This window comes from Myotis yumanensis, unplaced genomic scaffold (genome assembly GCF_028538775.1).
Source record: "Myotis yumanensis isolate MYYU_CA2020_CCGP unplaced genomic scaffold, mMyoYum1.0.hap1 SCAF_1, whole genome shotgun sequence".
Lineage (NCBI taxonomy): Eukaryota > Metazoa > Chordata > Mammalia > Chiroptera > Vespertilionidae > Myotis > Myotis yumanensis.
Genome location: NW_027223752.1, coordinates 58790512 through 58807597, shown reverse-complemented (window position 1 = coordinate 58807597; position 17086 = coordinate 58790512). Strand labels below are relative to the sequence as shown.

General features: G+C 38.5%; 1 protein-coding gene and 1 non-coding gene across 5 annotated transcripts in view; one reads left to right on the top strand and one right to left on the bottom strand.

Moving 5' to 3' along the window:
* ZNF280D (zinc finger protein 280D) overlaps positions 1-17086 on the bottom strand; it is a 126706-nt gene that overhangs the window by 86247 nt on the left and 23373 nt on the right. Inside the window, exon 2 of one of the 4 annotated variants that reach the window (XM_070422102.1) lies at positions 10493-10536. The exons of the other annotated variants lie outside the window; for them this stretch is intronic. The gene's annotated coding sequence lies outside the window, so the exon portion shown is untranslated. The remainder of the gene's footprint in view (positions 1-10492; positions 10537-17086) is intronic. 4 annotated transcript variants of the gene reach the window in all.
* Positions 11428-11551, top strand: LOC139001492 (small nucleolar RNA ACA64). Its single transcript, XR_011470057.1, has one exon. It is a non-coding gene; the product is annotated as a small nucleolar RNA ACA64 (small nucleolar RNA).

Genomic DNA, 17086 nt, shown 5'->3' with positions numbered 1-17086 from the left:
AGGTAATGGCTGACTAGTTATTTACAGTGGACTGAAAATTTAGATACAATCTAAGTGAGTTTCAGTCATATGCCTGGAATATATCTACAAAAATGATTTCACTTAATCATTATCTGAAAAAAGAATATTAACAAAAAGGAGATAAACTAAGAATAAGAGGCAATAGAGGCAATAGGCGGGGTTCTCTCTCTTAGGAGCATGCTCACACCTTTCCCTTCCTTCTCTCCTTCCCCGACCAAGCATGTAACCTTTACCTTTCTCTCTCCTAAGCTCCACTGGCCTTTCTTTTGCCTCTGTAACTTGTTTCCTAAAACCATTTCTTCTACGGTTCACTTCTACCTCTATGACTTTCTGCATAAACTTTTGCTTATAATTTGAAAAATGAGGCAATAAGTGGGAAATATACTACAAAAACTGAACCAAATTTAGGAATGCCAGGCATAGATAGAGCAAAACAGGAATGAGGTGCTAGACAAAAATAGGGAACAAAATGAGGCTTATTCCATGCAGGGCAGATTTCTCACCTGAAGATACAGACCAAAGAGCATATAGTAAATAACAACAATCCTAGATGTTCTGACCAAACACTGAGTCCCCAGGAAGCATTTTAGTGCCTTGCTCTTACATGGATAGACAACCAATAAGCACCATTAATTTCAGGAAAACCTCCTGATTTTCAGACCAAAGTCAATAAAAACAGATAAAAGAATCCTAAGGAAAAGAGGCAATGCAGATAGCAAGAAAAATATTGGAAAAAATATATAATTAGCATATTTAGAGATAAAAGACAAGAAAGAATATTATAAAAACAATATTCAGAAAACAAAATATAAGATTAAGAATATGATAATCAAAATTTTCCAACTCAGTTTAAAAAATACTGAAACAAAGAGCTGGTTCTTTTGAAAGCATAAACAAGATTGATCAACTTTTAGCCAGACTCATCAAGAAACAAAGAGAGGACCCAAATAAGTAAAATCCAAAATGAAAGCGGTGAAGTAACAACTGACATCACAGAAATACAAAGGATTATAGGAAAATACTATGAGCAACTATATGCCAACAAGCTGGACAATGTGGATGAAATGGACAAATTTCTTAAAAAAAAACAATCTTCCCAAACTAAATCAAGAAGCAGCAGAAAACCTGAATAGGCCAATAAAAACTGAGGAAATAGAAGCAATAATAAAAAAAACTCCCAGCAAACAAAAGCCCTCGTCAAAACGGCTTCACGGGGAAGTTTTACCAAACATTCAAAGAAGAACTAACACCTATCCTCCTCACACTATTCCCAAAAAATCCAGGAGGAAGGAATACTTTCAACCTCTTTTTCTGAGGCCAGCATAAAGACAACAGAAAAAAAGAGAATTAAATGCCAATATCCCTGATGAACATAGATGCTAAAATCCTCAACAAAATATTAGCAAATGAGGAGGAGAAACCAAGATGGCGGCATAGGTAAACACCGGAGTTTGCTGCCTTGAACAACCACTTCAAAAATACAACTAAAAGACAGAACGGACATCATCCAGAACCACAGGAAGGCTGGCTGAGTGGAAGTTCTACAACTAGGAGGAAAGAGAAAAGCATACCGAGGCTCAGAGGAGGTGCAGTGCTGAAGTAAAATACTAAGGTGCGGAGTGCATGCGGAGCGGGCTGGCAGCTGAGGGCGCGGTTGTCGTTTTCAATCTGGAGGGAGTCTCAGGCTCTGAGCTCCAGTTCCAGGAGAGTCTCTAGGGACCCAGGCTCATACGGGAGAAGCGGGACTGTCTGGCATGGCTCAGAACCAAGGTCTGAGGGCAGCTTTCTCTCCGTGGGGCTTGCAGCGATTACTGGGACACTAAGAAGCAGAGCCTCTGAGGGCAAGACTGAGAGCAGCCATAATTGCTAATCCCGCCCTGTTGATCCCGTGGGACCCACCCCGCCCAAGCCCTGCAGGGAGACTTTTGCTGGATAGCCTCAGGCAAAGGCTAGATTAGCACCTCCCTAGAGATCCAGGAGCCAGGAAGCCCAGAGGTCAGAGTGGGACCATCCAGTTTGCAGCTCCATGGAACCATAAAAGACACACTCAGGGGGCAGACTCAGTGAGCACCAAAGCCCCATCGAAGCAAGTCTAGCCCCAGAGGGGTGTCTCCAGCACAGAAGTTCTCCCACTGCAGACACAGCTGATTCTCACAGCCAATTGGCCTGGAGGTCAAATCCTCACAGTGATAACTACAACAATCAAGGCTTAACTACAACAAGACTGTGCACAAAGCCCACAAGGGGGTGCACCAAGAGTGTCTACCTCAGGTAATTGGGACACTTAGCACAGAAAGGCACTCTATCGACACAGCGAAGCATAAAAAATGCCGAGACAAAGAAACAGGACACAAACGACAGAATTGGAGGAAAGCAAACTGTTGGATATAGAGTTCAAAACCACACTTTTAAGGTCTTTAAAGAATTGTCTAGAAGCCGCCGATAAATTTAATAAGGCCCTGGAAAAGACTGGTGAGACCGCCGATAAATACAGTAAGATCTTCAAGAAGACTGGTGAGACCCTCGATGTTGTGATAAAGAACCAACTAGAAATTAAGCACACACTGACTGAAATAAAGAATATTATACAGACACCCAACAGCAGACCAGAGGGTCGCAAGAATCAAGTCAAAGATTTGAAATACGAAGAAGCAAAAAACACCCAACCAGAAAAGCAAAATGAAAAAAGAATCCAAAAATACGAAGATAATGTAAGGAGCCTCTGGGACAGCTCCAAGCGTACCAACATCCGAATTATAGGGGTGCCAGAAGATGAGAGAGAACAAGATACTGAAAACCTATTTGAAGAAATAATGACAGAAAACTTCCCCTACCTGCTGAAAGAAATAGACTTACAAGTCCAGGAAGCGCAGAGAACCCCAAACAAAAGGAATCCAAAGAGGACCACACCAAGACACATCATAATTAAAATGCCAAGAGCAAAAGACAAAGAGAGAATCCTAAAAGCAGCAAGAGAAAGAAAATCAGTTACCTACAAGGGAGTACCCATACAAATGTCAGCTGATTTCTCAACAGAAACTTTGCAGGTCAGAAGGGAGTGGCAAGATATATTCAAAGTGATGAATACCAAGAACCTACAACCAAGACTACTTAATCCAGCAAAGCTATCATTCAGAAGTGAAGGCCAGATAAAGAGCTTCACAGATAAGGAAAAGCTAAAGGAGTTCATCACCACCAAACCAGTATTGTATGAAATGCTGAAAGGTATCCTTTAAGAGGAAGAAGAAGAAAAAGGTAAAGATACAAATTATGAACAACAAATACACATCTATCAACAAGTGAATCTAAAAACCAAGTGAATAAATAATCTGATGAATAGTATGAACTGGTGATTGTAATAGAATCAGGGACATAGAAAGGGAATGGACTATTCTGGGGGGGGGGGAAGGTGTGTGGGGGTGAGTAAAGAGATTAGACAATAATCATGCACCTATGGATGAGGACAGTGGGTGGGGAGTGAGGGCGGAGGGTGGGGTGGGAACTGGGTGGAGGGGAGTTATGGTGGGAAAAAAGAGTAACTAATGTAATAATCTGAACAATAAAGATTTAATTAAAAAAATAAAAATAAAACCATTCTTATAAATGGATAAAAAAAAAATATTAGCAAATGAGATCCAGCGATATATTAAAAAGATCACACCATGACCAAGTGGGATTTATTCCAGGGATGCAACTATGGTAAAATATTCGCAAATCAAAAGAACTAACCCTGGAGATCCAAGATGGTGGCCAACAGCATGGCAGTGAGGGAGATAGTGTAGGAGTGAGTGAGAGAGCGAAAGGGGAATGTGTGGATGTGCGGGGAATGTGTGGATGTGTGAGTGAGGGACAGTTATATTCCACAGGGCTGTCGGGGACTGGCGGACCAGGCTCCCCTGGCCGGGCAGCCTCTACTACCGCTGAAATCCTTCCCAGGAAGCCGGCTCTACCACAGAGACTTCACCATCTGAAGGGGAGAGCGACTGTGATCGGAAGCCCTGCCTTACCTTCACCGGGGTAAGACCTTGAATACCACCTGGGACCCTACAGCCACACTGGCCAGGGACCAGCTGTGAACCCACGAACACCAAGACTCCAGCCTGCCTGGCTGCAGGTACCTAAAAAGTTTGTCCAGGGGAGACAAGGTCGAGGCCAAATAGGCAGATGGGTCCTGCACCTTCTGACAGAGCCGATAGAAGAAACAGCTGAATCGAGTAACATCAACCCAGAACTGGTGAATTAAACACAGCTGATGAGGCAATCTGTAGACAGAAAGGTCAGAGATCGCCTGGAGAGAGGTGGGTATGGAGATCTGGGCTGGAGGAAGAAACGCACACAGCTGGGACTAAAGTTTCAGAGGGAGACTGTGCTGCACCAAATCCTCATCCCTTGGGGTCAGTGTAGCCCTGGAATGTGGTAAGGGGTCCATAGGGCTGCTAGCAGTGGGGGACTCTAGATCTAAGCTGTGGGAGGCTGTGCCCAGAAAGGCAACCTGAAGTTCTACACTGGTCACACAGTGTCGAAGGGAGAAAGACGCGAGGAGGCAGCATGGTTGCTCTGTCTTTATAATCTTCTTGCTTTTATTTGCTAAACCCAGTGCATAGGACAGGGGTGGGCAAACTTTTTGACTCGAGGGCCACAATGGGTTCTTAAACTCGACCAGAGGGCCGGAACAAAAGCATGGATGGAGTGTTTGTGTGAACTAATATAAATTCAAAGTAAACATCATTACATAAAAGGGTACGGTCTTTTTTTTTTTTTTTAGTTTTATTCATTTCAAACGGGCTGGATCCAGCCTGCGGGCCGTAGTTTGCCCACGGCTGGCATAGGATCTTTCAATTAAAAACACTCACTGAGACTTCAGGGGACGGTGGTTTTTGTGGAAATTGGGGAGCAGAATAGAGATGATAAGGAAGCCAGCTCTGGGACAGCCCATCCCTCCAACCCTGAACAGACATTTTTCTCCTAAAAACCAGGCTCCTCCTAGCAGCAGAGCTGCACCCAGTCTTGAGCACGGCAGGGAAAGGAAGATTCTAAATACCCCCAGGGAGCCCTGGGGGACTGGGTTGAGGGGCCATTTGGTCCTGAAAACTAATACAGAAACACTGCCACCTAAGGTCCACGTCAGAAACAGACACTTGTGTAAATATGACTGAAAGCTGGCGGAAAAACAAAGTGGGCAGATTGATTCACACCAAGGTTGTGGCGTATGACACAGAGCTGTGGTGGATCAATGGGAAATTCAACACTGTGCTGACTATCTGACAGGAAACACAGAACAGTGGAAAGGGGTGTTAAGCCATGCCCCATGGGACACTGAAGCTACCCTGAAGTAAACAAACTTCACTTCTTCACTTTTTCATTTTTTTATCTTTTACTTAAGAAACCAAAATTTTTTTTTTCACTTTATAAATTATTATTATTATTTATTATTATTTTTTACTTTAATTTTTATTTTTTTGGATTAGTGTTCTACATTCTACTTTTATTCATTTTTTATCATTATTTTTATCTCAATTTTTTCCTTAAGCCAACACTTCCTCACTTTTCCCTTTCTCATCCTTTCTCATCTCCTGCTCCTGCTTTAGTTTTTCTCTATCCTTTCTTTTTACTCCTTGTTAAAAATTGATCTTTATGTGCTTTATTGACACATTAATATTAAAGTAGTTGCTCTTGGCCTACTCATATATCTAATTTCCTCTCCGCTGCTCCACGTCCATGCACACTTTTCTCTTTATTTGCTAGCCAATTTTTTTTTCTTTCTTTCTTGTTGTTGTTTGTCTGTTTTTTGTTGTTGTTTGTTTTATGCTTTTTTTCCTCTCCTCGCTTGTTCTCTTCGTCTAATAGCTTAGTTTCTATCATCAACTCAGATCTATCTGCTCTCTATTCTCCTTTTCCAAAAATAGATGAATACATAGGTAGAAAGATTAAAGAAAGGGGAAACTTATATATATTTCCTTTTATATTTTTTTAATATATATTTTAAAGTTATTTTTCTCAATTATTATTTTCTACTTTTTTTGAGTATTTTGTTTTTTACTTTTTATACACTCTTTCTCTTTCTACCTCTTCTATACTGAATCGTGGCCATTTCCCCATTCATTCAATTCCTTTACCTTACCATCTGGAAATAAGCTCTGCCTCTTCAGATTCAGCTTCCCTCCTTCTTTAATGGGTTTTGTTTGCATTTTTTGTATTAGTTGTCAGTTTTTTTGGAGTTTTCTCCCCATATACATATTTTTTTCTTCCCCTTCTTTTTTCTTTTTCTTTTCTTTCTTACCTTTTTTCCTTTCCTCAATATCATTTTTGCACTCTTTCCTGTCCCCTAATTCTCTTTTATCTGGTGGTCACCTTTATTTGGGGTTATTGGTATCATGAATACATTCGTGTTTCGTGCCCTCTGTGTTGTGTCTTGACTAGTTGTACTTTGTGGCTTTAAGTCAACGTGGTAGAGAGTGAACCACATAACCAGACAACCCGAGAGGAGCAAAAATGGGGAGACAAAGAAATAGCCCCAATATGAAAGAAAAGGAGGAATCACTGGAAAAGGAAGTAAACGAAATGGAGGCAAGCAATTTGTCAGAGAAATAATTCAGAGCAATGGTCATAAGGATGCTGAAAAGGATGGAAACAAATTCAACAACATATGTAAGAACCAAGAGGAAATTAAGAAAAACCAAGAAGAAACGAAGAATGACATACTTGCAATAAAGAACACAATAGAAAGCATCAACAGTAGACTAGAAGAAGTGGACATCACACAAAAAGAGAACAACAGGCCAATATCCTTGATGAACATAGATGCTAAAATCCTCAACAAAATTCTAGCAAATCGGATCCAGCATTACATTAGAAAGATCATACACCATGACCAAGTAGGATTTATTCCGGGGATGCAAGGATGGTACAATATTCGCAAATCAATAAATGTGATACATCACATAAACAAATTGAGACAAAAATCACAGTATCAATCTATGCAAAAAAAAGCATTTGACAAAATCCAACACCCTTTCTTGATAAAAACTCTCAGCAAAGTGGGAATAGAGGGAGCCTACCTCAACATAATAAAAGCCTTATATGACAAATCTACAACTAACGTCATACTCAATGGGCAAAACTAAAACCATTTCCCCTAAGAACAGGAACAAGACAGGAATGCCCACTTTCACCACTCCTGTTCAATATAGTACTAGAAGTGCTAGCCATAGCAATCAGACAAGAAGAAGAAATAAACGGCATCCAAATTGGAAAAGAAGCCCTAACTGGTTTGGCTCAGTGGATAGTGCATCGGGCTGCAGACTCACGGGTCCCAGGTTTGATTCTGGGCAAGGGCATGTACCTTGGTTGCGGGCACATCCCCAGTGGGGAGTGTGCAGGAGGCAGCTGATTGATGTTTCTCTCTCATCAATGTTTCTAACTCTCTATCCCTCTCCCTTCCTCTCTGTAAGAAATCAATAAAGTATATTTAAAAAAATTGGAAAAGAAGTAAAAATGTCCTTATTTGCAGATGACATGATACTGTACAGAGAAAAACCCCAATTACTCCATCAAAAAACTACTAGACTTAATAAATGAATTTGGCAATGTAGCAGAATACAAAATTAACACCCAGAAATATATGGAATTTTTATACACTAACAGTGAACTCACAGAAAAAGTAACTAAAAAAATCAATCCCATTTACCATTGTACCAAAAAAATTAAAATACCTAGGAATAAACTTGACTAAGGAGGTAAGAGACCTGTACTCGGAAAACTACAGGACATTGAAAAAGAAGATAGAGGAAGACATAAACAAATGGAACATACTTTGTTTATGGACTGGTAAAATCAACATCATTAAAATATCCATACTACCCAAAGCAATCTCCAGATTCAATGCAATCCCCATTAAAATACCAATGGAATATTTCAAAGACCTAGAACAAATTCTCCAAAAATTCATCTGGAATTGAAAAAAAGACCCCGAATAGCCACAGCAATCCTGAGAAAAAAGAACAAAGTTGGAGGGACCACAATACCAGATATCACGCTACCAGGTGTTCCGTGAATAATGTGGATTTTGTAATCAAAGAAAACACGGTAATTTCAAGAGAAACATCAAAAGTGCTTTATTCAAAGTAATGTCCATCACTAGCTACACATTTCCCCCATCTTTCAGGTAATTTGTGGATACCGTCCCAATAGAACTTTTCTGTTTTGTGGCAAACCATTAAGAGACCCAATTTTCCACTTCTTCATACGTTTGAAGTGCTGCTCAGAAAGTGCGTGTGCCATCGATCAGAACAAGTGGTCATCTGAAGGAGCAAGTTGTGGTGAATATGGTGGGTGGGTTAATACTTCCCAGGGAAGATCTTTTAACATGTCTTTAACTGTTTTTGAAGTGTGTGATGGTGTGTTATCATGAAGCAACAACTTTTACCATTTGCAACAACATGGATGGAACTGGAGAGCATTATGCTAAGCGAAATAAGTCAGTTGGAGAAGATAAATATCACAGGATCTCATTCATATGTGGGATACAATGAACAACATAATTTGATGAACAAAACTAGATCCAGAGACAAAATGGCAGGGGAGGGGGGGTTAGAGATGAACCAAAGGACTTGTATGCATGCATATTAGCATAACCAATGGACACAGACACTGGGGAGGTGGGGGCTTGCCCTCGGGAGTGGGGGAGGGGTCAATCGGGGAAAAAGAAAACATATGTAATACTTTAAACAATTAAAAGAAAAGAACTAACCCTACCAGCACCTTGATCTTGTAGTCTCTAAAATTATGAGAAAATAAATGTCTATTGTTTAATCTAACCAGTCTATGATACTTTGTTGTGGCAGCCCTAGAAAACTAATACAAAAGACAATGGATGGAGGACTTCCTCACTCTTTTTAACAAGACACTGCCACTGGCAATACAGTGGTTCCCCTTATCCATAGGTAATACATTCCAAGATCACCAGTGTAAGCCTGAAATCGAGGACAGTAATAAACCCTATATAAACTATGTTTTTTCTCTAGACATACATATGATAAAGTTTGATTTATTAATTAGGCACAGTAAGAGATTAACAACAATAACTAATATAATAGAATAATAATATATTATAGTAAAAGTTATGTGAATGTGGTCTTTCTCTCTCAAAATGTCATATTGTTCTGTATTCACCCTTCTTCCTGTGATATGAGATACTACAATGCCTACTGATGAGATGAAGTGAGGTGAATGGCTTAGGCATTGTGAGAGCAATAGGCTACTTTATTAGGGTTATTTGAACACAAGCACTAATAATTCCACAGTTTATCTGATAACTGAGACAACTGTGTAAGTGACTAAGTGACTAGTGGACAGGTAGCATTATGCAGTATGGATACACTGGATAAAGAGATGATTCTCCCAGATTTGGATGGAGTTGGAAGGTGAGATTCCATCATGCTACTCTAAAAGACACTCAATTTAAAACTTAGTGTTTATTTCTGGGATTTTCGGTTTAATATTTTCAGACTGTGGTTTACTACAAGCAACTGAAACCACATAAAATGAAATGTCAAATAAAGGGCAACTACTGTATACCTAGAATATATTGTTAGGGGAAAAATTTTAAGACACATAATAGCTTTATAATTTTTTTAGAAATTATTTTTGTCTATGCATAAAAGAAACATATGTAATTATGTATACTAAACTGATAATAGTAGTTATTACTGAGCATAGTGAGAAAACATTTCTACTTTACTCACTTTTTAATTTCCATTGTTTTTATGTGAGCATTTGTTACTTTAACAATTCTAAGAGTTTTTATCTTTAAGGAAATATGCCTACCTCTCATCCTTTCTCCTAAAGGAAAGTTATTAATACACTAGAGTCCCGATGCACGAAGATTCGTGCAAGAATGAGCCTTCCTTCCCCTAGCTGCCAGCACTGCCTTCGCTCCGGCCAGAGCCACCTTTTTGCCTTCATTCTGGCCCGGAGCCTCCTTTCCACCTTCCCACGCTGCCCAGAGGCCCAGAGCTGCCTTCATTCCGGCTCAGAGCCACCTTTCTGCCTTCCCACAATGCCCAGAGGCCCAGAGCGGTGCAGAACGCCTGCATCATCGCCATGGCAACGACGCAAGCATCCCACCCCACCCCCGACTGCTCAGTGCCTGCATATGCAAATTAACCCACCATCTTTGTTGGGTTAATTTGCATACTCACTCCTGACTGGCTAGTGGGTGCAGCAAAGGTATGGTCAATTTGCATCTTTCTCTTTTATTAGTGTAGATAAGCCACATATACTAGTATCGGTTATGGTAGTAACAATTACTTTTTGGCTAAAAAGGGCTGTCGTCAATCAAGTTGTAAATTGTCACTTATGTACGGACACATGATATCAGTCTATTTTATGAGTCATTTTAGGTAATGCCAAATATTGAAACATGAAACTTGGTATTCAGAAATCCTTGGATCTAATTTATCTCCAAACTCACCATGTGATTCCAGACAATGCACCAAGTTATATATGTTCTCCTTCCTATAAAATAAAAATACCTAATATAAGAGTGAATTTCATTAAATTAAATGTACACATATTTCATACTTTATCTATAAAAACCTCAATTGTAGCCGAAACCGGTTTGGCTCAGTGGATAGAGCGTCGGCCTGCGGACTGAAAGGGCCCAGGTTCGATTCCGGTCAAGGGCATGTACCTGGGTTGCGGGCACATCCCCAGTAGGAGATGTGCAGGAGGCAGCTGGTCGATGTTTCTCTCTCATCGATTTTTCTAACTCTCTATCTCTCTCCCTTCCTCTCTGTAAAAAATCAATAAAATATATTTAAAAAAAAAATAAAATAAAATAAAAAGCTCAATTTTAAAGTCTGATATGTTTGACATATACATGTAACTTCTTTACATAATTGGCTCATTCCTGAATGAATCCTAATTTAGTGAGCAAAATAGTGATTCTATTAAGCAATTACTACTTGAATAAATCTGAATTATTACATTATAAATATTTTTTAAATGCATCCTTTTGTAAAAATGAGGAATCACCTCATAATGTATTGTTTAAGTAAATCTGAATTTTCAAATACTAAGTGATATTAATCTTTTACTGTTACCTATTCTTATTTCAGATATAACTGAAATTATTTCCATAAGAACACATAATTTTAAACATGCTTTAATTTACATTTTTCTGGTTTTTATCAATGAACTTAAAAAGAAAAGAAAATTAGTTGGATATATTTTATCATAGATTAACTTATTCAAAAATAACTACTCATTCACTCCTTCTGTATACAAGGTGATGTGCTAAGTTCTAGGGGAAAAAAACAAAGATGAGTATGTCATAATCCATGTCTTCAGAAAGCTACAGTGTAGTATGTCTATAATCCTTTGGGCTTAAAAAAGACATTTGTTGGCGTTGGTTGAAAATCACCTGTGGCCTTGGCCATGGCCATGGGTGAGAGTCGGCACCCAAAGCCACGTGGGGCCTCAGCTCACTGTCCACTCAATGTGGGGAGGTGAAACCCAGGCCCCGACACGCGCAAAAAGTAAAAATGACATTTGAACTGCTTTAAGAATTTGTTTTCTGGATTCACACACACAAGCATAAATTTTACAAAATACACAATATTTTTATAAAGCTGTTTTAGTTATAAAGCACAAAAGTTCAAATATTAAATAGCAGATATCTAAAATATTGAGGAACACGGCTAATTCAACCTTCATCTTGCTTTTTATCCTCAGGCTGAAAAAGCAAGTTCTCCTGCTTTTAAATTTCCAAGGCATTTGGTCTGAACTGAAATAGTCTACAGGGATAAAAAAGCATTATTTTAACTTCAGAAGTAATTGCTATAAATGGTTGAACTACCATCACCAGAGACTCTATGGAATCTTGTTTTTAACTAAATTCACCAAGTTTTGAAGTCTCACTATTTAAGTCTCTTTAACTCAATTACTTGAATAGTTGTAGCTTGTTCCTAAACATTCCTGATTGGCTGGTGGGCACCTCAAAGGTACGGTCAATTTGCATCTTTCTCTTTTATCAGTGTAGATAAGCCACGTATACTAGTATTGGTTATGGCAGTAACAATTAAATTAGTGTTATGTATATGTCCTATAGATAAATACATGACAATTAAATTAGTGTTATGTATATGTCCTATTGATAAATACATGACAATTCTTGTTCAGCATTAAGCACTTACTAGTACCAAGAATACAGTATATTTTTAAGAGCCACATTACACAGCCTATGAGACTCATTATATTATACTAGAGGCCCAGTGTACCAAATTCGTACACGGGTAGGGTCCCCAGGACTGGCGGGCAATCAGGGCCAATCGGGGCCTTCCAGCTGGCGGCCAGGGTCTTCCTTCCCTGTCTGCCGTCTGAGGCTTTCCTTTATTCTGCACCGCCCCCTGGTGGTCAGTGCATGTCATAGCGAACTATTGGTCCCCGATCGAACTCCCGTGGGGACAATTTGCATATCAGGTTTTTATATATAGATTTATGTTAAATGACTATATAAATGTAATTTAGCAAAACTCTAAAACATTCCATTTATAACTATTTAACTAATAAATGATCTGTCTATATGAATAAGATATGAATCATTGCCTATGACTATAGAGATAACTTTTAAGATAACCTTCTTCCAAAGCTACAGGACCATAGTAACTACTCAGAGACCTAAATTAATACAATCACAAACACACTATAAAGTTAGAAAAACAATGCAAATAAATGAAACTAGATCACCAACTTAAACCATACAAAAAAAATAAACTCAAAATGGATAAAAGAATTAAATGTAAGATGGGAAACCATAAAAACCTTAGAAGAATTCATAGGCAGCAAAGTATGAGACATTATTTTGTAGCAGTACCTTTACTGATACATCCCTTAGGGCAATAGAAACTAAGGAGAAAATAAACAAAGGGAACTACATCAAAATAAAAAGCTTCTGCATAGCAAAAGAAACCATCAACAAAACAACGAGAGCCCACTGCATGGGAGAACATATTTGCCAGTGTTACATTGGATAAGGGTTTAATCTCCATAATTTATAGAGAACTCATACAACTTAACAAAAGGAATATAACCAATCAAATCAAAAAATGGGCAAAGGACCTAAATAGACCTTTTTGAACGAGGACTACAGAAGGCTGAGACATATGAAAACATGCTCAAAGTCACTAATCATCAGAGAGATGCAAATCAAAACAACGAGGTACCATCTCACACCTGTCAGAATGGCTATCATCAAAAAATCAACCAATGACAAGTGCTGACAAGGATGTGGTAAAAAAGGAACCCTCATACACTGTTGGTGGGAGTGTAGACTGGTGCAGCCACTATGGAAAACAGAATGGAGTTTCCTCAAAAAACTAAAAATGAAACTCCCATTTGACCCAGTAATCCCACTTCTAGGACTATCCCAAGAAATCAGAAACACCAACCAGAAAGCTTATATGCACCCCTACCTTCATAGTAGCACAATTTATAATTGCTAAGATTTGGAAACAGCTTAAGTGCCCATCAGCAGATGAATGGATTAAATAACTGTGGTATATCTACAAAAGGGAATACTATGCTGCTGTAAAAAAAAGAAAAGAAAAGGAACTCATTCGCAACAGCATGGATGGACCTGAAGAGCATTATGCTAAGCGAAATAAGCCAGTCAGAGAAAGATAAACATCACATGATCTCACTCATTTGTGGAATATATTGAACAACATAAACTGGTGAATAAAAACAGATTCGGAGACATAGAGGCATCAAACAAACCATCAAATCTCAGAGGGAAGGCAGGGGGAAACAAGAGATCAACCAAAGGACTTGTATCCATGCATATGAGCATGACCAATGGACATAGATAATAGGGAGCTGGGGGCATATGCTGGTGGGCGGAGGCAGGCAGGGAGAGGTCAAGGGGGGGAAAAGGAAACATATGTAAAACTTTCAACAATAAAGAATTTTTAAAAAAAAAGAAATATAACTTGCAAAAAAAATTAAGTTGGAAAACCTCTCGTGCAATTAGAACCACTATGTCAGCCTAAAAATGCACTGTGTAATACAGTAGCCACTAGCCACATATAACTATTTAAGTTTCAATTTATTAGAGTTAAATAAATTTTAAAATTCAGTTTCACTAGCCACTTTTCAAATGCTCAAAGTCACACATGGCTGGTGACTTACTATACTGGACAGTGCAGGTACAGGATATTTCTATCAGACAATGCTGGTCTAAAGAATCATTACCAGCCCTAGTTGGTTTGGCTCAGTGTATAGAGCGTCAGCCTGTGGACTGAAGGGTCCTGAGTTCGATTCTAGTCAGGACATGCCCAGGTTGCAGGCTCGATCTCCAGTAGGGGGTGTGCAGAAGACAGCAAATCAGTGATTCTCTCTCATCATTGATGTTTCTATCTTTCTCTCCCTCTCCCTTCCTCTCTGAAATAAATAAAAAAATTTAAAAAAGAATCATTACCATATTTTGCCTTAGTTAATAAACAAACAATCCAGTTTCATGATTTCCTTTGGCATCTCAACCACTGAAGCATACCAAAACCATCACCATAAAAACTTCTCAAGAGTCACCACTTCAGAATTTTGGTGGTAAGGCATGGAATTCTATGAAGGATTAAATCAGCTGCCATTTGAAGTGACTATCCAGCAAATACACTGAGTGGCCAGATTATTATGACCCCGCCAACAGTACAATGAAGTGAATTAGTTCTGCAAATAATAATAATAATAATAATAATAATAATAAAACCTTGAGAGTATTTGCTTGGGAAGTTTTTAATATTCAGTATTTTTGGAAGTGTCAATGAAGTACTGATGGGGTGGTCATAATAATCTGGCCACTCAGTGTATATGCAGTGGGAATCTCAAAGATCCAAAAGATCTCTAGCTTCTGCAGCTCAGAGTTGGCTCCAAAATAGTCAGAACAAGAGAACACGCTATCTACTTCCGTTACTAACTCAGGTAGAAACTTCATGCCCATGTTTAATACATCTGTTTCTATGGGGGGGGGGGGAAAGTCCAAATAGCTGATTTATCAAAGACTTTATAATTCATTCACTTTGAGACAGCTAATATAATTATAATCCCTACTTTATTGTTTTTGTTTCAGCTTTTACATATCTAACATAATAAGTTATATCTTAAATAAATGTTCTATTGCCCTGGCCGGTTGCTCAGTGGTTAGAGCGCCAGCCCATGGACTAAAGTGTCGCAGGTTTGATTCCTAGGTAAAGGGCACATATCTTGGCTGCAGGTTCCATCCCCTTCCCCAGTTGGGGTGCGTGTGGGAGGCAACCAATCAATGTGTCTCTCTAGTATGGATGTTTCTCTCTGTGTCTCTTCGCCTCCCTTCCACTCGCTCTAAAAATCAATGGGGGAGGGGGATGGAATCCTCGGATGAGGATTAACAAAACAAAAAATTAATAAAAATGTGGGTCTAAATTTCAATTGCTTGAAAAATTTACTTTTATACATTGATAGATGTCACCTGATACAATGTCACTGTGTTAAATAATAAAGGTAATACATTTGATCTAGTACATAGCAAACACTATAGCATAGGTGTACCATGTACTAGATATAGTCCTATTTACTCTCTGATAAAAGATTAAGCAATTACACAAACCACAACTAGAGTCTGAGCATAAAACAAGAGCAGTAAGCTAGTAGACAGAAGAACAAGTCATAGCCCCAATACTGCCACAACTTTTAGTCAAGGCACCTTATAATTCTGGGTCTAAGCTCTTAGTTCAAATGAATGATCTCTAGGGATCAATTCAGCTCTATACTTTAGACTTCACTGTAAACTGTTACTTTATTTTTTCTAAATAGTAAACAACTCTATTAATTTTTTTAAAAAACACTAAACAGATCTGTCAACAGCTTAACATAGTAATAGTAATCACAAGAGAAAAAAGATTTCAACCAATTTCCCACATTTCCAGAACATAGTGGCCTGTAGTTGTGTTCCATAAACTGTATTCTTTAAACATTTATTGACCACAAACAGTAAAAACTTGCTGAAGAATGAATGTCAGATTCAAGTTCTGGCTCAATCACTTATTAGCTATATGACACTGGGCAAGTTAGTTCATCTCTGTGCCTTGCTTTATTTACTACATATATTTTATATTACAGTCATAATGAAAAATAAATGAGGTAATATACATAAAGCACAAGCTCAGTGCCTGGCACACAAAAATCATTCATTAAATCTTAACCATTTTTAACTCTGAGCTAAATCCCATTTTAAAGAACTCTTAAGAACAGGCCACAACTTTGTTATAAAGAAATTTATGACCCCAAACCAGTTTTAAGTGCAATAGAAAAAAATAAACCCTGCAGCTGGGTAGAGAAGCCGTATAGCCTCAGAGGCCAACCCCAAAACACTGCCACCCAGAGGCTGAGCCACAAACTGACTCTTAGGTGAACACAAATTAAGGCAGTCTGGATCACAAATACGGCCTGCTTTAAAATCAGGACTGTGATTTACAACACGGAGGAACAGTGTATTGCAGGGAAATTCAACACTCTCCTGAATACCTGGCAGGACTAAGGCGAGCCAGACTGAAGAGTAGAAGAACCGAAAGACCTTTACTACTGCAAATTTTTTTTTTCTTTTTTCGCCTTTTAACTAAGAAACCAATTTTTTTCTTTTTCTTCTTTTTCCATCACCTGATATTAACCTTTTAATTACTACATTTTTATTTTTAAACATTATTATTACTGCTACCATCTTACCATTTTTTTAAGCGCCATTTTATTTTCTCTCTTTTTTTTATTTTATTTTGGGAGTAGTATTCTACATTCTATTTTCATCGTTCCTTTAGCATCAATTTTCCCTACCTCAATTTTACCTCCATGCTAAAACCCTCTTCCTCACTTTTCCCCTTATGGTGTCCTGTTTCTCTTACCCTTTTCCTGCTTTAGATTTTCCCTATTCCGTCTTTTTACCCCCTGTCTAATTTCACCCTACTTATATATCCTATTTCCAATCCACCGCTCTAAATCCTTATACACCTATACCTTATCCTTCCTCACTATCCAAATA